Source organism: Tympanuchus pallidicinctus, unplaced genomic scaffold (assembly GCF_026119805.1).
Source record: "Tympanuchus pallidicinctus isolate F22 unplaced genomic scaffold, pur_lepc_1.0 scaffold2, whole genome shotgun sequence".
Lineage (NCBI taxonomy): Eukaryota > Metazoa > Chordata > Aves > Galliformes > Phasianidae > Tympanuchus > Tympanuchus pallidicinctus.
The window spans coordinates 23,495,314-23,517,253 of NW_026294721.1; the positions used below are offsets into that span (position 1 = coordinate 23,495,314).

The window sequence follows — 21,940 nt, forward strand, 5'->3', positions numbered from 1 at the left end:
AGGTGGGCTTAACTATTCTATGACTTCATGGTCTTTTTTTTTGATCATTCATTTTCACAAGTACATTACCACATAAGCATTACTTACAAGCTTTAAAAGTCACAAGTGAGAGTCTCTTCCATTATTTGTAGAGATTAGTGATTTTTTTATTTATATATTTGTATTTAAATAAATTAGGATAAGTCCACAGTTTGGAGAAGTATGTGGGAATTAATTCTTTTCCCTCCCAATGAGCATGACCATCAATCTAACAATGGAGCAAAGCTATCAGAGGAGGTCACAGCTCCAGAGGAAAATATAGTAATTCAGCTAGCTTGAACAGTATGCATCTTAGAATGCAGAAGCCTTAGATTTCACTCTTTGTTCAGCAGATCAGTGCCATCAGTAGTTAAATGTCACGTTATAGGAAAAAAAAAGACAACAGACTCAGGATGACATCTATGGTGGAACCATAAGCCAATTTCAGATCCTTACTCAGACGTTGTGCATGGCTGTGGACACAGAGCAACTCCTCTGGCCCTTAATTTCTCCTCTGTAACAATTCATGTCTCGCAGGGATACTGTGAGAATTAAACTCATTGTGTAAGAGCTTACTTGGACAGTGGACAAGTTTCTGTACATTCAGATGGAAAGAAAAGACATACAGCCTGCAGCTAAAAAAGAACATACCCCCTGTGACCAGTAATTTCAGTGAACCATCATGGCTTATGACCCAGCTGGTCTGCTCCAACATCTCCAAAACACTATTTCTGCAGTACTGACAGAAATTTATTTTTTTACTTACTTAGTGAGAAACCCCAAGACAGCGCGGGATGTTGCATGGTAATTACATTTTCCTCAGTAGGATTACTGAATGACATATTGTGATATATCAAGAGGCAACTGTGAATTCAACTTGAGTCAGCGCAGTAGACTTTGCCCTGTACAGTGTGTTTCCAGATGAACAGTGTGAGTGCGAGAACAAAAGGAAGTTATTGAATACGTCACAGCATCACATATCTTTCAGCAGCATTAGATTTCAAAATACACCTGATTCTGGGCTAGCCTGGGAGCACATTTTTACTTTATTTAATTTACGTATACTGTTTGCAGGATGGATTCGCCTCCTGGGAAAAGGCAACAATTATACTCATTTGTAAAAAGAACAATGCATGTCAAAATACAGAATTAACAGTTTTTTTCTATTTACTCATTTATATCACTAGCTGCCTGTCTCTTGTAACAGCAGATAAGCCACGGCTCTTTTGTGAACAGGCTATTTAATTGCATTAAATGTTAGATTTACTTGGTTTTTGGGACATTGCAACAACATCCGACAGCAGAGGGCTCTGCTAGTCATTAAAGAGGTTGGGAAATTTTCATGTGTATCCCTGATAGTCTCACCATTTTTGCAAAAATTGCAAGAATACTATCTGGGTCAGAAGGAGCAATAGAAAAAATTTTTCTTTTCAGTTTCACATGTATTTACCAGAGCAATTACCAGAACGTGAGCAAAATTTCCCTCCCATGGAAAAGATTTTTCCTTTGGGTATTTGTGGTAGAGTTTTAATACACACTAAAAACCACAGCTTTCATGCAAAATGCATGTCTTGAAAGTTGAAAAAGTCTTTCCTGATCTGCTGTTCTCTTTTCTCAAATGGCCACTTACTGGGTTCTCTGTCACATCCATGTCCGTTGTGCTTTCTCAAAAATAATCCTTAGCAACTCTACATTGCAATTTCAGTAATTTCAACCCTTTGGTCTCTTGAGTAAATTATGTCTGTGCTAGAAGCAACACATTTACAGGCATTCACAAAGGCAGAAACTATAATATTCATATCAATGCAACATCCCGCACTCAGTCAACCTTCTGGCTATATCATCCCACAGGTGGGCCCATGAGAAGATTAATTTGCCACAGAGATTATTTGCAGAAACATTGGTACACCCCATAGATAACAGATTTTGTGATTCCCCTCCCCCAGGATACTCAGCGTCTTGTAAAATTGTGCTTTAAATAGCAGTTGAACAACACTGAGTTAAAAGAACAGTAAGTGATTTACATTAAATTCTTCTGTGAAAAGACTTACGAACAAACCAGGTCAAGATGCTATATCACAAAAGGTGCTTTGCTGGCATAAATTATTTCTCATCACATTTCCAGAGTTCTGTGGCTGAGTTAAGATTTGAACCAATGTCTGGAGAAAAAGTGTTTTGACCATTTAGTCTCGGGTTTATTACAGATGTGAAACAAACAAGTTCCTGGGGAGGCAGTATATTTTCCACGGCATGACTGCTAGTAGATAGGCAACTTTTATATGACTTTCCACATCAATGCCACAGATGAATTTGTGTGCAAGTCTGAGTGAAAATAGTTACAAGAACAGAAGTAAACACATGCTTTTAATGTCAGCAAACCATTTCATTTTCTCAGGTTTGGGTTTCTCATTGCATACGCTCAGGAGACAGTCATAAAGTTACATATATGTTATTTTTCATACTCAATAGCTTTTTTTCTGATACCCAAGATTTGCATGATGGGGCAGCAGTGTAAGGGCTCACCACGTGTCCTATTCATTGACGTGGATATAGGCAAACCTAACACCTCCATGGCAGATGAGAAAAGGGACTTCTGGCAGAGAGCAGGAAGACACCCAGCTGTTTTTTAGTTATGGGTTTGCTAAAATTGGCCTGTATTTTGAGAGATATTTTGAATTAAATTTCATCATTAATATCTAGTTCCGTAGATAAAATTATAGCATTTTAAAATGATGCTGAATGGGAGGAAAACAAATGGTGAATGAGTCTTTGGCCTAGATGGAAAGACATAGCATAGACTTAGATTGACAACAGTGCTTAAAAAAGAAAAAAAAATAATAATCTCCAGAATTTCTGGGTTTTGTGAGGGTGGGAGGTATGTTTTTCTGAAGTGCAATATAAACATCAAGCAAAAATACGTTTCTTAACTTAACAAGAAATGATCTAATACCTTGATAGCAGGCACGTGCAATTTCTCAGTTTCTTTGTAGTCTTGATGTACCCAGGAAGTCTCACTGAAATTCGCATTCACAGAATCAATGATGAAAGAGTATCAAATACTTAGTGAAACATACTGAAGAAATGATCTGCAGAAAGAATATGTAAATAATATTTTAATAAGCATGTAGAGCATTCTGGAGTCAAATGCAAGTACTAGACAGTATATTATATTCAATTCTAGTACAATCAAATTTCAAAAATTCAATACATTTTCCTTAGGTTGAAAGATGGTTTATGAAAAAAATAAATCTCTCAGAGGATGTAACATTAAAAACTAAATGCAAAACAGTTACGAGCGCTGCTCCCAAATAAATGCCTCCGTGAATTTCCCATTAAAGAAAAAGTTCAAGAAGCACTACTTATGAGTAAAATGATGTGCACTGTCTTTTGGGATTGGAAAGCTGTGATACTTCTGGATTTCTTGGAACTTGGACAAGTCATCAACTCTGACCGTCACATCAAAACATTGAGTAAGCTGAAGGCTCAAACTTCCAGAATTAGACAAAAAAAATAGGACAACTTTTCTCTTGCATCATAAATCACCAGACTCCATACCAGTCTGAAACACATTCCCAATCTTGGCTGGACTGCCCTACCACACTTACCCCATAGTCCAGATTTGGAACCTTCTGACTTCCATCTGTTCAGGCTAATGAGAAGATTAACTCTATGAACAACATATTCATAGCAATGATGCCATTATTGCAACTGTGAAACAACAGGTCACCCTCTTTGGTGCAGATTTTTATTATTATGGAAATGCAGGCTCTCATTCATCACTAGCAAAAATGCATAGCTAATGATGGTGACTATGTTGAAAAACGGTGCTTTGTAGCTGAGAACTTACTCTTTCTAGTGTTATTGTGCTCTTTGAATCTGTTGTAGCTCTGTAAAAATAAACAGGAAGCATTACTTTTACAGTGATAGATACAGTAAAAGGAGAATTCACAGAAGTTTACAAAAGACGAAAATCAGCTCTTTGGAGTGTGCTACACCATGACTGTGAACAAAAGGTTTCAGCTTTGGAACAGGAACACTGATATTTCTTCTTGTTTTATAGAATGTTTTGTGGATAGACAGTGCCAAATTTTCCTTGTTTTTTAAACCAGGCAGTTTAATCAGCAATAATAATCAGCAAAATAATCAGCAGAGTGGTATGAATTTTACTTTTCGGTTTAATGGCTTATGTATTTGAACGCAAGATTTAAACAAACAAACAAAATCAGTGAGTGCAAGTAAAACATTACATCTCAATTTCTATATCTCTCCATAGTGTTCCAGGGCAAATAAATAAATAAATAAATCCTCTGTGGGCTAAAAAGTAAATGAAAACATAAGGCAATGCAGCAAACCAAGTTCTCTCCTACAGATTTTATAAGCCAATCCTTCTGTGTTGGTGACAACTGTTGTTTATTTAGCATGGCATCCTGTGTTTTAAAATGGATGTTATTTGTTCTTTTACATATGGGATCCTTTGGAAAATTCTCCAGTTGGCATTTCTTGCTGACAAATTGTCCAAAACCTAAGAATCTATCCCTTGCCTCCCACAATAGCTATTTGCCGCTGGTGGAAGATAGAAGAGATGATCAACAGCAGGGAAGCAGCAGGAGTTGAACGCACAGAGCTCCCCAAGCAATGCAACCTCTGGAAGAAAAAAAAAAAAAAACGAAAAAAAAACCAAAGGCTCTTTAGAAAAACAAAAAAAATATAATCACCCTCACAAGAGATAAAGAGATAAGAAAGGCTGGCCACAATTAATTGGCAAGAGCTTAAGCAATATGATGAGTCAGGTAGAGAAACAGTAAGTGAAACAAGGAAATGTGCTGGACAGGGATCAAGGACATCATAAGTAATGTTGCTGGGGATCTTCAAAAAATGAGTATTGTTTTCGTCTGAGGAAGGATTAGAAAGGAAGCTTAGATTCTGAGTAGTCTAATTCAATTCCTAAATCAGCAGTAGATATTTATGTTTTATCCAGCTATCTTACTTCCCTTTACCAAAGACCAGAGCTTTCCAACACATCAATTATAACAACATTCAACAGATCTATTATTGAAATACTGGAATATCACTATGAGATTTTGTGGTATCTGATTTTGTTTTTAAAGTGAAGTTATCTAAAAGAGCTTTAGTTGATAAGAGAGAGACTCACACAGAACGGTTTATTGCTCTGTACAGTGTATTTCTGCCTCTTTATTTTTCTGTTTTGTCAGGTGACTATGATTTCCTTGCAATATTTTTATATCATTGAGAAGTCTTTTTTTTAATACTCATAACATGAGTTACTAATGACTTGAAAATTCATTGTTCAGATGTTTAGGGGAAAATGGTTATGAGGTTTGTTTTATGAAAGGAAATGCCTACAAAGATGCAGTTTTGCAGTACACATTTTCTTTCTCTGATTATAAAGCTAAGAGAATTAACAGTATTTACTGGATTTGTACACATTGGTAAAAATATATATAACGTTTATGGAGCCTCCACATCTCTGAATGTTCTTTCCTGCAAGACTTAGGTAGTTGTAGTCCAATTACAGAACAACAAGAAAAAAAAATAAGATTTTTGTTTTCCCCAAGCAAGTCTACTTGGAATATTTGTCAAATCAGTAGCATCATTTGCTTCTGTGGTGAACTGCAGAAAGAAACTTTGACTTTCTTTCCCATTTATCATCCAATAGTGAATAAGTCCTGGAAGCCATAACAAAACAAAAATCCTTCTGAATTAAACAAAGGTAAGACTGGATAACGTAGACAGAGAAGGGCAAAGTTGGTTAGCGTAGCACTTCATCACAGCTCTGTGCAGGTTCTCCACATTCATTGTGAATACAGAATGGTTCAGCTGAGGCGATAGTTTTCCTTTGATGTCCAAAGCTGTCATTAAAATATGTCCTCTTCAACAATTAAACTAACTTGTTAAAAGGTGTCAGTAAGCGCTTTCTCATCATCATGCGGTACTTTTTGAGAATGAGGTAGAAGAGCCACTCTATACTTTCTTTTCAATATGGCTATTTAAAGGTCATTTAAATTTGGAACAAACTGATGATGAATTAAAGCATGCTCTTTCCTCAACCATTTTACAGTCATAGCTTTTGTAACCTTGGTTACTTTGGCTCAGATAGAAGGCAGGAACTGCAAAGACACATTCCCAAACAGAAATACTGTAACCTCATTCTCAATCCCATTCCAATGGGAACGATCTCAGTAGGACTTAATTTTTCCATGTAAGTCAACAATAACTCCATTTATACCACTGAGTTACATCAACAGGGAAACTGGTAACTCTCTTAAGAATTACAAAGACAAAATCACTTAATTGTGAGGACAGGCTGAGATCTGGGGCTCTTTGGCTTGGAGAAGAGAAGGCTCCAATGGGACTTTATAGTGACTTTCCAGTACCTGAAGGTGGCCTACAGGAAAGCTGGAGAGGGACTTTTTATTAGGGCATATAGCAAAAGGACAAGGGGAAGTGGTTTTAAACTGGAAGAGGGTAGATTTAGACTAGATATAAGGAAGGAGTTCTTTACTGTGAGGGTGATGACACAACTGAAACGTTGCCCGGCGAGATTATGGATGCCCCCACCCTGGTGGACTTCAAGGTCAGGCTGGATTGGGCTTTGAGCAACCTGGTCTAGAGGGAGATGTCCCTGCCTATAGCAGGGTGGTTGGAACTAGATGATCTTAAAGGCCCAATCCAACCCAAACTGTTCTATCATTCCATGAAAATGCTGGCATTTGTAACATTTTGAGGTTTCACATAGTACTCAAGCTAACAGCTAACATTATGATGATGCTGTTTTTATCAGTACAGCTAAGAAACCATGGGAAATGCTGATTAAACTATGCACTTGATAAGAAACTTCTACAGAAGCTATAGAATAGGATTGATACATTAATAATTATAGCTCACTTAAGCTGGCATGACTTAATATTATTTGTATAATGACAAGTTATAATCTATTTGTCCAATAAAATGTGATTTCAGGCAAACAAAGCTGGAAAATGTCTCACTTTGAGAAGGATTTTTAAATCTCATTAACCAATCAACTGCATCCTTGAAAACCAATGAAATGTTCAAACACATTTTAAGACTTTCTGACAAAAAGACTCACACTGCCCTGAATAATGTGAAAAGCAACAAAAGATCAGTGATTACAGGCTAAGTATTTATATTCCAGGTTTTAGTTGGATGATTATAAATTCTTCAGATTGGAAATTCCTCAGATTCATTATGTTCACACTGCCAAGAATTACTCTAATGTAGTAGGCGAGAATTACTCTAATCTATTGCTGCTGACTGCCAACAGTAATTCTATTAATTCAAAGAGCTAATGACATTTACTAGTATTGCCATGATGTTTATTGCATCTTTGAAAGTATGTGGGAATACTTAGTGGTGCATCATTCTAAACAAACTAAATTGAGACTGAGTAGGTGAATGGCACCTGCACTCCTGAATTATATGCTCTGCATCATCATACACAGACAGCATGAAGTGTGCTCATCCAGTGACAGAGCCAATCATCATGCCAGTACCCTTCTAGGCTTGTATTTTTGCATAATGACAATAAATAACAACAATAAATGACAACAGTAATACAAAGATAAGGGTTTGATTCTGGAAGAAGAGCAGCTGAAAATTGCAGTACTATCACCAAAATAAGTCCAGGCTCAGCAGAGCATCCCAAACTGTAGCTGCACTGTTTCTGTTTCAGAACAGACATAGGTCAGAAGCAGTTCAGGTTGTCTGTACTGAGACCTGATGCATCAGGGCATGCACCAGGTGATGAAACTATGATGTCAAATGGGTGGGCAGAGACCTAAACAAATAGAAGTCACCTTCATAACTTTGAATGCCCAGGATGTACGCATCCAAGCCAGGGATATCTCTCAGAAAAGGAAGGTGCAGTAGGTTTTCTTAGCTGCCTGCAAGCTTGAACAGTCATGCAGTATATTATGTACACTCATTTGCCAGCTGTAAAGTAACAGGTTTCATTTCTCCCTGAGGAATTCTGAAACAAAATTATCCTGACACAGGGCTAAGAAGCTCCTGTGGAAACTTTTCTGTGATTCTTATTTAAAAAAAAAAAGTGAGAAAAAAATGTCTGTAGTCCAGCCCTACCCTAGCAAATGTCTAATGTTAAATATACACTAATTTCAGATAAAAAAATGTTTGTCTGTACAGCTTTGGGGGGGATATCTTTTCCAAGGAGTTTAGCAGAAATCTAGCAAAGTTACAAAATAAGAATGTGTGAAAACTCCCAAATAAAGAGTTCTTTCTTCCCCCTAGTAAGAAGCAGAGACTGAGCTGAAGCTTCTTCTTTCATCCAGAAATCTGTTCAAGTTATGTAAGCATGCATACTATTGACTTTTCAGCATACAGCATTTACATAGCCACATTGTCAGAAGAGGTAGGAATGAAAGGTTAAGCAATAAAGATTTTTTTAAAAAAGAAATAATAATTAATGCCTGAGAGGTCTCTACAGTGAAGTCATAAAAACTCCCTGGAAAGATGCAAGAAGTTTCTTCAACAATTACCTGAACAGATGAAATCCCTCCGTACCAAAAACGCACAGAGTTTGTTTTTCAGATGCCAAATTTCATAACGAAGTTCTTTCTCAAATAAGTGTGCTAATGTTTAACAGCAATACAGCAATACTACAGGGTTTGCAAACAGGAACATGTCTGGTTGTTACTGATTTTGTTGTGTTTATCCAGTCCTGTAGCAGAGACTCATCAAAATACACAGCATCAGCAATGCTAACCAAACTACAAAGATGGCAACTCTACATGGGCTGGCTGAAGTGGAAATTGCAGACAGCTGTGTTCCACTCACCTTCCTCTAGACACCAGGGTAAGGGCTGAGATCACAGGCTTTGTATCAACAGGGCAAGCAGCAACAGTTGGCACATGTGAGCACACAGCAGAGATAAGCATCAAGACAGGTAGCTCATTCAACCTTTGCTCCCAGCCTGCATAGGAAGTGGATACATGACAGAGTCATTCTTCTGAGGCTATGAAACTGAGTTTTACCAAAATGAGTAAGTTACTTTTCAATCACTCTCAAGGCAATAATTCTTAATTTTATTTGCACCAATATGAAATATGCAGCCAACTCAGTACTTGTAGACAGACACAAAACAGCACAGTACACCTCCTGTGCACTTTTCATAGCAGAAGGCTAAAGCTCTTGACAAACCATGGCACAAGGAGAATCTCTGCTACTGTTGAGCATGTCATGAGAGTTTCTAAGATGTGACCTCACTGTGGTGAATCCTTAAGCAACAAGGAGCATCCCCATAACATATATGCTTAAATTTTCTATACTTAAATGCCTTCCTATGTTTAGACTTCCTCAAAACTACATTCTGACTCCAAAGGTCTTCTTACTGATTGTTTCTGAATAGTGTGAGCATTGGCCCAGAGGGAACAAGCGACTTATGCAAATACTCAAACCCATTCTGGAAGAATCACTTCAGAGTCTCAAGGGGACTGAGATCCTCGGCTGATGCTGCCATCAGCCCCAGGAAAGCAGCATCTCCCTGCAGCGTTAGGCTCAGTTTCATGAAGTAAATTTGCTGCATCTCTTACCTGTTTAGAAAAAATAGTTTTATTCTTTATATAAGCTTTTTTCATTTCTTCTCCTACCTGACAATATTCTTTCCAGATATTGAAATCAAACTGTGAAGGCTCAAGATGTATGAACTAAACTATTCCACAGGCAGAGATACGTACTGTGAGCCTTGTTTATTTTCCAAGATGGAAATTCTAAGGCCAAAGCAGAGCTACCTATGTGTTAGCAGTCTTGTCTGTATCAGTCATCACAGCTAATTTGTAGCAAGTGATCAATTGATTCATCCTCACTCTGAGATGTCGAGAAAGTTGTTATGAAAGGCTCTTCTACTGCATGCGCACAAATAAAATAAGCTCACATAAAATGGGATTTAGTAAGTGTAAAAAACATGTTTGTGTGAGATAATGAGCAAGGGAAAGAAGATAAAAATGAAGAAAAAATCTGTAGCAAAAACTGCACTTGGATATTGTCTCCAGTTCCATCTTTATCATCTGGAAATGGCATGACAGAAACACACTTGTGTACATTTAAACACCGGACCACACAGAGTGGTCCCAGTTGCATAAGAATGTAAAGCAATGAAAGCGTTTTGGAAAAAAGTAGTATCATGTGTTGTAGTTAATTTCATACTCTCCTTGTGCACATTATTAAAACATTCACTAAATCCTTCTTTCTTGTGGAGTTTAAAACGTGCTTGTTCAAATATGATTAAAATTGCATGAATCTTAGAAAGTTACTATTAGAACATAGGCTGTAAAAAGAGGATAAATCTGTGAATGACCTTCAAGGATTTTTTTCCTCATCTGTGCTAATGTTAATGATGTGCCACCCACATAAAAGCCAGAGAAATACTTATTAGTGTTACTAAAATAAGCACCAAAAGAATTGCTATCAACGCAGTCATTTCAACAGACATCAATCCATTACAGCGTCATGAAGCCTACTTTGGATTGCAGTGAACAATGTTTTCCAATGCAGAGAATACCAGGAAGACAGAAAAATTCACAAACACTGCACGCACCTAAACTCTCCAGCCATGCTACCATTTTAAACATTGTCATTCATTGTCAGCATATTTTCCTGTGAGTTTTTGTTGTTGTTTTTTAAACTATTTCTTGTATTTACATCCATCTTTCACACCCCTTCATAAAGTCCTTTCCCCAGCATACCCAGCCAGAACCTCCCTGTGCTAGGACAGGGCATTACACACCATGACCCTATCATTGCCTTCAGGTGATGAACAGGGCACTACCTATCTAAGCATTTGATTTTTCAAACACAGAAATAAAGAGTGAAGAGGAGGTAGAATTTCATGCACACTTCAGATATTGCCACGTTAAATTTCTACATATCATCTGTGTAATTATGTCATAAAAGTGCTAGATCTGAGTAACGTTGGATGCTGTCAGACTTGCAGTGCTGAGCTGAATGGAGGCTGTACAGTTCTACTGCATGCATTTTGAACTGAAGTTACCTTCAGTTGAAGAAAAGTTCATAAGCCAAAATTAATGAGACTGGAATTTGAAGGAGTAGTGGCAGTTAAGAGACCCATTACAACACATCAATTACAAAAAGACAGACACTACACAATTTCCTGGCCAAAAAAAAAAAAAAGTGCTTCTGCCAAGTAAACACAAAATTATAATAATTAAAAAAGCACTTCATTAATATTCAACAGGAAGAATGCCACAGCTTACCTGCTCCCTACACTTAAGACGTATAAATGGTGCAAGTGGTAAAGTTTCAAAACACACAGGTATGTCTGACTGAATAGAATCAGGCTCATTGAGTTCAGTTAATGTCCAAGCTGAACGGACTGTCTATGTTATTGCAAGAGGTTTCTTTAAAATAGTTTGATCAATAAAGCAGCTGCTAGAGACAACAGTAGTAAAAATTCCTTGTAAGAAACACACCATTTTCTCTATACTTGTTTACTTCAAATTTACTATGTGCTTTAGATTTGACTAGGACTAATGTTATTCCAAGAATCTCCTCTAAGCCTGTATGCGTGACAGATCATTGTCCTGTCAAGATTCTCTGTTTGCCCAAACACTAGTGTTTCTGAATCACTATTTATAATTTTTTATATCTTCCAGTATTGTCCACTGGAAAGAGGGCATTTCTGATTTAATTTTTCCTCTACTCTGAATGAGAGCATCTCTCCAATGATTATCATACATTGTAATCCAATGAGTAGACATTGCTGAGATCATTCTGCCCCATATCTCATTGGTGGGAAAAATTCTTTTATCTTGGCTTCATCTCTGTCTTCATGTGATGCAACAACAGCTGATACAAGATATATTAAATAAAGTCATATGGTAAACCAAGAACTATCAGTTCAAACAAGTGAGTTCAATATTTAAAGCCTTCACTGATGAGCACTGGCAGTCTCCTTGGCTATCAGTACACTTCACTTGTCTTACTACACACTCACTACCCCTCTCACTACTTCCCCTCTAAGTTCTTTTTCTGCAATGCCCTCCTCCTAACGTCTGTGGTTTCCCACCCTAACAAGTGGGAAAGTGCAGGCCAGTCAGGCTCAACACACTATGTGCCTCTTTTGTAAGCCACATGTTATGCTTAATAGCATAAAAAATAAGCATTCCTAAATGTTTAATTGAAAATCATAAACTAATCAATTAACCAAAATCAGATATTAATCAATTTCTCCTGTTCTGGAAAGCTTCTACAGCAAGTGCTCTATTCAAATTTCTTTCCAGGTCCTTGACTTGAAATTGTTCCCATGATTAAGCTGGTCTGCTCTTTTAGGCACTCTGGCAAACATAGGACAGGGCAGAAAGCCCCTGAAGAGAGACCAGAGCTGCTTTTATGTAGAGCAGAACACTACATACAAGGCAATAATCCAAAACATCTATGTGAAAGCTCTCATATTTCGTAGTCTGAACCTCAAGACTTAATATTCGCATAAAGCAAGCAGGTGAACCGTAAGAAAACTAAGATCTGATTAATTAGCAAATTTTCTTTTGCCAGTCTGAGACATGCTACACAATTCATAACAAGTTGTACTCACAGCAACATAACCAAGTTTAGATTGAAGTATGAACTGTATGACAAGGGTTCTGTAGGATATTTTCCACAGTTAGAAGTAATATGAGAGAATAAACTTATTGATGCTGTTGGTTCAGAAATTTCAAAAGCACAGCTCTGATAAAAGGATGATTTGTGTGTATCATGGAGATCATTCTCTATGTACATTGGGCACTACTTCAGAGACTGTTGTAACCCCTTTCTGTCGGGAATTAGCATAAATAGATACTTAAGTAATTGTAAAATAAAGTAATTGTGCACCAAAAATATGTCACCTTTCTTCTTGCCTATTATCAACTACTGTCCAGGTGAGATGATCCAAGGATATGTATTGGTGTCCCAAAGAACAGGATCGGGAGGATCCACAGTCCATTCTTTAGGCAGGAATACTGCTGCAGTACAGTACCTGTACCACTCCTGAAACAGATTTGTACAATATGTACCTAGAAATTGCCATTGACTGATTTCCCTGTGACATTCTGAGGCATCTAATGCAAAATTTATCATCAGCATAAGGAAGTTTTTCCTTTATTGAAATCTACCTTCCTGCATTTCAAGCCCATCAAATCTTCACTCAGCCACTGAAGTCAGCAGCGGCCTTTCATGTATTTGAAGACTGATACCACAACCCTTCTATGCCTTCTCTTCCTTATGTTAAACAAGAGATGTTGCAGGTTCTCTTTCTGTTTAACATTCCCCTACAGCATATGGCTTTTTTCCTTTCATCAGCTTGTCACAAGTCCATTCTTGTCTTGTAAACCCCAATAAATCCCCCAGATCTTTTTATTCAGAGCTATTCCCTATTTTCTCTTCTATGTTTGCATATTCAACATACCTCCTGTTCTCCCTTCCTCTCCTCTTCTGCATGGGAACATCTTCCTGCTAATAACTGGAAAGTAGCATCATTGTCTTGCCTTAGCCATGATGTCAGCAAACTCTTCACTATTACGAAACAAGCGGGAGGATGCAATGGCAGTGAATCATGCTGCCCTCATAATTCCACAAAGCTGTCAGCATGCTTTTCCTGCTGTCACATGCTGTATCATCTAGTGGACATTAGCCAACTGTCTAAGCCAACCTAGACATCTATCATCTTTTACACTCCCTGAAGTATCCAAGACGTTTGTGAAGGGCTGGAAGATGTGAAACAGCCTCTACATCATTCTGGATCAACAGCTGAAGGCCAGGCAGGACATACTGCAGAGCCCAGAGAGGCCTCAAATACCCATGGTTGGGCTTCTAAATCCCTTTGTATGGTGCCACAGCATATAAATCAAAATGTGCAAAAAGGAAAATATAGAAAGACTGGAATTTCCAAGTCCTGTTGGGGACTTAGGCAATCTCAAAATAAATTTGATTAATGGGCAAAGACAAGATAGAAAATATTTAAAATCAGTTGCTGAATATCTGCAATCCAATTATATGAAAAATACCTGTCCAGGATCAAATCCTCTGAGAACCACATGGAGAAATAAAGAGACAACACTTGTCCAAAATTGAGATCATGCCTATTCAAGCATTTCAGATTTTAGTGCAGAGCCAAAGTGTTCATTTCAAAGAGATAAAATTACAGTTCATAATCATCTCTTGCAGCAGAAGGTGAAGAGCAGCACACAGGCACTGGGAATCAACACTTGACCCTTGTCTGCTTTTAATCTGCACAAGGAAGAAGGGGGAAGATGAGTATCAGCTATCCTGTGGAAGCTGCTCCATCTTTAAATCCAACCAGTCTGGTACCTTAGGAAAAGATCGAACAAAGCTAATCCACAGCATTTGCCTATCTGTGCAGGCAGGTAGGGCAAGAACAACTGAAGCTGCCATGATTTGATATCTGTCAAGTGTACTGCTGCTTGGAAGATATATTTACAATACTAGCAAGTGCAAGATTTGTAAGGATCAACTGTGGCATATACATAACATCCACGACAGGATGAATTTATAAAAGACAGCTCTGAAGTTGCTAAGTAACACTATCCTATCCTCACAGGCACTGATCAGCAACAACTTGTTCTCATGCAGTTCAATATCCTTGATTGAAATTTGTGTGAACAGGTTTTTAAATAAAACCAGATCTGAACCAATCCCTTGGATTTACAGAGTATTTTCTTTGCCAACTTTCTAATAGTCTGTCTAATCCTTCACTCTTGCACCAAATGCAGCTTCTTGTATTTCAGGGAAATCTCAGCCTCTTTCCAAATCCCCACTCTTTCTGGGAGAACAATTAGAAAATTTTACAGCAGAAAGTTCAATTCTCTCCCCAGTCTTATTAAGAGAAAATAAAGGGAGAAATGCACTTCTCTGGTGTCAATTCTTGATCAAAATAAGCGTCAAGGTAGCAGATAGAGGAACATGACTATGAAGTTTACAAACAACCTGAGTAAATTGTCACCCTGCAGTGGTGCTCCCAGAAGGTCTGAAACAGCCTTGAGAAAAAGATGGTAACACCAAATCAAATCCAACTAGACACAAATTCCCCAAAGCCCATCATCAATAATAAAAACATCTGCTGCAGACATAACAACACTGGGATTTGTATGATTGACTGTGACAGGCAAGGAACTCTGACACCAACCAAGTCTTTTCTTGGGCTCTATTTTTTCCAAATGTGTTAACACGGTTTACTCCTTCCCTTCATCTCACAGTGGCATTTTGCACTTTCTGTTGTTTCTGAGAATAGAGTAAGCAGTACATTGTAGATCACTGTCTTCCCGAGTTAGAGTTTCAGTGCTAAAAAGTCATTGTCTGAAGATAGAGCAGCTTCAGCGTCTCCCAGGGACTTTGTCTCCAAGGCAGATACAGAGTCTCAAAAGGAAAGGCTCAGCTGTCTTAACTGTTCTGCAATGATTTATTCCCCAGCAGGACAGGTGAAAGCCTTGGAAACCTGTCCATAAGGGCCAGAAGAAGTAGCCCCACCATGCTGTGCAGAAGCAGTGATGCAGAGAGCTGCAGCAGTATACTGCCTTCAGACAGGTCCCTCACAAAGGGAAAACAAACTGTAACTCAGAGAATGAGTCATCCCAGGAGCCAGAGGGCAGTTCTGGTCAGTTCCAGCCAGGAGACCACACTTACTAGCTTAAGAATCTGTGTGCATCCAGTAGTTTATTCTGAAACAGAGCTTTCTAGGAATGATAGTCATCATTTTCTGCTGGTTTCCTTATATTTTAAACATACTGCTATGAGAATTCTGTGTATAATCTAGAGGTAATTAGTTTCATATAACAGCATCATCAAAGGCAAACAAGAGTTTGAAGTCACCATACACCTTTTACAACAAGAGCCACAATTCAAGTGCATCACCTGCGTTAAAGAGGCTTATGCCCAACTTGCTTTTCACTGGGATGAAAGCTTCATGCCATGATTTTGGTTCAGCTTGTACAAGTAAGCCTCTTGCCAAAGCACTTCTCTATAGAAGACATATTCATTGCTGCTGTAGCCCTCTTAAAACAGAGCACACAGCTTTGCCAGGATTATTCTGCTGAGGTATATTCATCACACTCCCTGCTGCAAATGGTGTTTTCTCTATTGGAATCTGGCTTATTAAGGTTGTTTTCATAACAGAGGAATCTACATAAGTAAAATACAGTGGCACATCTGACATCAGCTAGACCAAGATATTCCATTGAAATTTTTGTTAATTTCAGCTTATATCAGGCATGCTTCGCTGTGAATCTTTCCCCCCTGGCAATTTCTGTTCTCAGTGCATTTCTTTCAAGAATCTTTATCAACACACAAATCTTCACAAATATCCCCTTTGCCACAGGATCTGTTAAATTCTTCATGGTATGCCTGAGCTTTCAGCTACCAGAACCTTGGATGACACATCTTTATAGTCAGTAACATCCAGTCATAGTCCTTCTCTTAGGACATGCAGTTCATCTCCTGTGTTGCAGGGTTGTTTACCTAGCAGCATCCATGAACCTCTGGGTATATTTATCCTTCCTAGCTGCTAATGCTTTGAGTGCCTAAATCTGCTATCCACCAGGCATTTGCAGACCAACCATACCTTTACCTCCTGGAGAAAATACAATATTTCTTAAAAGCTGTTGTTACATGGTTTAGAAATCCCCTGTCCTCTGGCAGTATATCTGTTTGTTTAAAACTACAAAGTCTACAAGCTGTAGCTTAAAAACAAACAAAAAATCCGCAGAGATTTTTACCTGAAGCTTTTCTCAGACATGGTACCAGAGAAAAAGGAGAAGAGTTCAAAGAAGCAGGCACCTCTCTTACTTCCTATCAGCCTGCCTATCACAGCTCTGATTTTGACTGCTGATATCATGTCTTTTGTTGTTTCTTTTCATTTTATATTACATGGACTCTCATCAGCTTCCACTCGGGTTAGTTCACCTGCAAGCTCTCCGAGATACTAGTTTTAAAATAGATCTAAGTTATCACAACTGCAGACCATACTATGCAACCCTCATTTCTATTTTGAGAACAGTTTCACAGACAAATCCCTAAACAAAATTCCCAATTTTCCCACTGTTGAGTAGATGCTACATAATAAATTCTTCAGTGACCACTGCTGGCTCCTCTAGAGTTTCCTTATTATAAAGCAACAGATAAGTCAGGACAATAATTTGGACATGCTTTAGCTGATCCAGCACTGGATTCAATATTTCTTGTGTTTATTTCAGCAAATACAGTACTGTTCCTCATTACCACAGCCCTTCAGAGAGGGCTGACTTTAGTTCACGTTGTATTCGGAGCTGTTTGTGTCTATATCAAATCCACTTCTGAATGAGTCTTGTGAAGGCTTCCTAGGCATATACACAGATGCTCATTTTTAACAGGTTGTGGTATAAAGCACAACAACACAGCTAGCACCATTTTGAGTAGACATCATACCAGAAAAAAAGGAGTCTGCAGATTACCACCCTGTGTACCTGAAACACAGAAATGTTACACACAGGTCAAAGCATAGAACCTAGATCTCCAGGAGCTCTTTTGGCTGCTTACAGTCACAACCAGTGCACTCCTCCAATGAATTCTTCTACCACTAAACATTTGAGCTAGAGTCTTCATAAAGTGCAAAAAGGGGAAGTGGAGGGAAAATAAGCCATATTCCAACAGCTTTAACTGAAAAATTAAATAAACAACAGCAAACAAGCAAGTGAACTTCTAATTAAGGCTTCAGAATTTACCAGTTCTTTCCACAGAACACATGCCTGGAAATTTCCCTTGCTTATGACAGATACTTTTTAATGCTATATGTCAACTAAGTTTCTAGAGCAGGCCGTGTTCTTGTCATTTCACTCAGCATTTCTCACTTCTCAGCGTGCTGTGATAGAAAGGAAAAAAATGGCATATAGACTATTGCAGTTTATGAGATGTTTCTTCTTTATTCCCTCTGTTTTTAAAGCTGGTTGTTAGTTCACACATTAACACTAATTGCTGCAGCAGAGGCATCAGGTTTGGAAAGTCAATTCTCTACAATAACAAAGTCACAAAACATTTAGGACTTTATAGGGTAATAAGGCAGAAAGCAGCTAATGCAGCATGCAGTGTGCTAGCAGAATGTGTGAAGCATTACAGCTTAGATAAATCCATTCAAATCTAATTCACCTTTTGGGTGATCTCAATAAAAACCCATCTACTGCATAAATACATATTGGTGAAGGTGATTATATAAGTTAGAAAGGCCAAATTCTCCTCAGTAGACGCTGTGCCTGTACAAATGTCCAAACTTTAATATACTTAAGAACTGCAAACTTAATAGATGATACTTTGATAGAAACACAGCCCAGCTGAGGCTGGAAGGGACCTCTGTGCTCATCTGAGCCAATCCTCTGCTCAAAGAGGGACCCAGAGCACACTGCCCAAGAACATGCCCAGATGACTTTTGGAGACCTTCACAGAAATATCTAAGAGTTCATGACTCCGCAACCTCTCTGGGCGACTAGTTCCAGTGTTCTGTCACCTTCACAATAAATATTTCCTGACATCCTGACAGAACCTCCTGTGTTCCAGTTTGTGTTCATTACCTCTTGCCCCATCACTGAGTACCACTGTAAAGAGCCTGGCTTAATTATATTTGCAGCCTCCCTTCAGGCATTTATGAAAGTAGATCATCGATACAGATCTCAGGGCTCAGCCATACAGCCAGTATTCAATGCATCACACTACTCATACAGCTCGTACATCAACGACATCAAAGTTTTCCTCAAACTTTTTCCTGCATTCCCTCATTCTATAGAGAAATTCATGAATTTAAACCAGGGAGTCTCACACACGCACACACACACAGGTGTACAACTGCCTGTCAAGTCGCTATTAACACATAACAATCCCTGGAGCAACCCACATTAGAGATCTAGCATTTGCCTAAGAAATTTGCAATTCCTTATGCAGATCAGACGGAACTTCATTTATATATACATGCACACACACAAATTCTCTACTCTAGAATAGCTGTAGGGAGCATTTTAAGTAATAGATGATAATTGAGCTGAGAGTAATTGCTATATTGAAGCTACTTTAAAGGGTGAAAAGGCAGTTTCCTCCCTAAGCAATCAAAAATTGCAATTCTACCAAAACCCAAACAAATATACTCTAAAATAAATAAATAATGTCTCAAAATATATACTGACTACAGACAGTGTTTCCATTACCAAAACCTGTAATTTTTTCTGAGAATTCACGTGGTATATTCTGACAGGTGGCCAAGTAATAGGATGCTTTCAGTATTAGGTTCTAGTTCTACACTTCTAGACTGAGGACACTTTATTATTTGCAGTCTTTAATTTCATCTGTGATTTCCAGACGTCAACACATTCTCAATTTAAAGTCTCTTTAAATTAGCAATGAAGGAAACATTCTGATGTATCTATTCATTTTCATTTCAATTCTCCTGCTTCTCAAGTTACTACTGCAAAGAAAACTAAAAGCACCTTCAAGACACAGATCCCTTCTCAACATCTGTAGCTATTTGAACATTTCATTTCTTTCACCTACTACTGTGTGACATTTTACATATTGCAGTATAATAACTCTAGTTCTTTGAAGAGTATGATTAATTAAGCCTCAGAACAGCCCTGTGGAAGACACAAGATTTATTATATTACAAGTGAGTAAATTGAGGTACAGAGAAGTACAGATCAAGAAAAAACTTAAGAAATACTTAGTATAAGGTCACCACAATCATTCTTGCACTGATATTGTCAGTTTCAACTCTTCACTTCTAATTTGCTTATTAATTTGCAAGAAGACATTGAAAGATTTTCTGTTAATTTTGAAATTGAGCTGGCTTAGAATTGTTAGCTAAAATCCATACTTTTTTTCCCCCTTCCGAGTCCAGAATACAGCATGAAGGTCTGCACCTTCAGCATATAAAGGCATCAGACATAGATGGCTTATGAAGGTCGTTCAGAAAGCAAAAAATAATGAATTCCTGGAACTGCTTATGTGGAGGATGATAGATTACTCAGCCCTACCTGCCACCTGTACAGTTAATCTGATTATTCCAGTAACTTATTTTAGCTGCAATAAACCTACCCTAAGTCCAGCCAAACTGTCTTGCAAAAACAAGTCGCTGAAAGCATGAAAGGAAACATTACGTTATAAGTTATAACATTACGTTATAAATAAGAGTAAATAAATAAATATAAATAGCATGGGTAAATAGCACATATAATCTAGAAGAGAAAAGCACAGCATACTGAAGATAAATAATTTAATAAATATTCAGTAAATTGCCTGTTTTTTTTTTTGTTTTTTTTTTTTTGTTTGTTTTTTTTTTTTTAAGAACTGACAGTATTTTAGAGCTAGAATAAATTTTGTTTCACAAGGATTTTTCTTACTTGGCAAGAGTGTGATGAAGGAAGCATGAAAACAAGGGTGGATTTTAATTAAAGTTAACCTTTGTATTCTTTAATCTTCTTTAACCAGAGATACTATCTGTTTTAATTTGCAGCTCATCTCACAAGTCCAGGACCACTCTTTCTTTCAAAGTTTAAAGGCCACCAGCATAAGCAGCCCTCGCTTGTCCAATTTCACATTTATCACACAGTGTTGCTCTACTGGTCCATATCAAACTGTCTCAAGATGAACATTTTGACAGCTCATTTTGTAAGGGCTAGAAGGCTCACTGTATTTTTTCAGCAAACAGCGTGTAGAGTGGAAACAAATATTCACCCACCCCAGTGCCTCCAGTTTGCCTTAAGCAGTCAACTTAGCCACAAAACAGAAAAGCACCAATACCAGAAAAATATCAAAAGAGATTTGGGTAGAAGCGTTTACTATTTTGAACAAACATGTATGAACTGACTAATAAAGGAAGAGATAAAGAAAAACTGTGAGAATTAAGTCATTACACTCAGCATGTAAATATTTTCAGTGTGTCACAGACAAAAGGTGCATCTGACTACTATCAGAGAAAAGTCTTGTCCCCAAGAGCAGCAGCAACAAACACTGGTCAAACACATATTTCGACCTGTGAATTAATCCTCTCAGATAAAATACTTCACAGCACTGTACGCGAACCTATTAGACTCAGAATCAGACTAGGCTCTAAAACTAAGAGTACCTGTAGATCTGGTAAATAACTCCCCATTGCTGTATTGAGAGGTTAAGCCTTGATTCTCTTACCCGTTGGCCTGATGTTACAGCATATTTCTGGCCAACCTTTCACCATTTTTGCAGCCTCCACCTAAAAAACTCCAGGGAGAAGTAATGCTGCAAGTTAGGCTCACAAATGCTGGGAAGTCATCACCAACAGTTTGACTCAAATGATGTTTGACACAAGTCGCTGCAGTGTATGTGTAGTACTCAGCGTTGCCAGCTGCTTACCAGCTCTCATCTTATGGACAAATATGTTTGGGAAGGACAGTATGACTGCACCTGGAGACTTCCAGCAACTCTGAACATGTAGAAAAAGTGTAGAAATAAAAAGCTGTCTCCATCTCTGCAATACTCCACAATATGTCTCCATTTGTTTCCATACTCTTTTTGTATGGAGTATTGCGTTTATGAGAAAAGACTGAAAAACCTGGGACTGTTCAGCCTGGAGAGGACTGAGAGGGGATCTTATCGACACTTACAAACATCAACAAGGCAGGTGAATGGTCTTTACTACATGCTTATCCTGCCACATTTTATCAGTAAATCTGAAAAAACAAAACAGAACAAAAAAAAAAAAACCAAAAAAACACAACAGTATTTGAAAATATACAAGAATGGGATGCAAACACTATTTTACTCCCCGTAGCTTGTTATGCTCCACCATCGTAGCATAGTGCCTTCTATTAGTGAAACATGTTTTCTTTAATAAGGAAGTATTTTATACCTTAGTGAAAAGAAAGAATGA

At 37.9% G+C, this 21,940-nt stretch overlaps 1 protein-coding gene and 1 long non-coding RNA gene across 3 annotated transcripts in view; one reads left to right on the plus strand and one right to left on the minus strand.

Annotated features, from left to right (window-relative positions):
* Positions 1-21,940, plus strand: part of GABRB1 (gamma-aminobutyric acid type A receptor subunit beta1) — a 94,116-nt gene that overhangs the window by 12,174 nt on the left and 60,002 nt on the right. The gene's annotated exons all lie outside the window — the stretch shown is intronic.
* Positions 1-21,940, minus strand: part of LOC128080096 (uncharacterized) — a 50,085-nt gene that overhangs the window by 4,960 nt on the left and 23,185 nt on the right. The window contains exons 2-3 of the long non-coding RNA XR_008206485.1: positions 8,851-9,036; positions 2,969-3,104 (exon numbers count right to left, since the gene is read on the minus strand). This is a non-coding gene — a long non-coding RNA (uncharacterized LOC128080096). The remainder of the gene's footprint in view (positions 1-2,968; positions 3,105-8,850; positions 9,037-21,940) is intronic.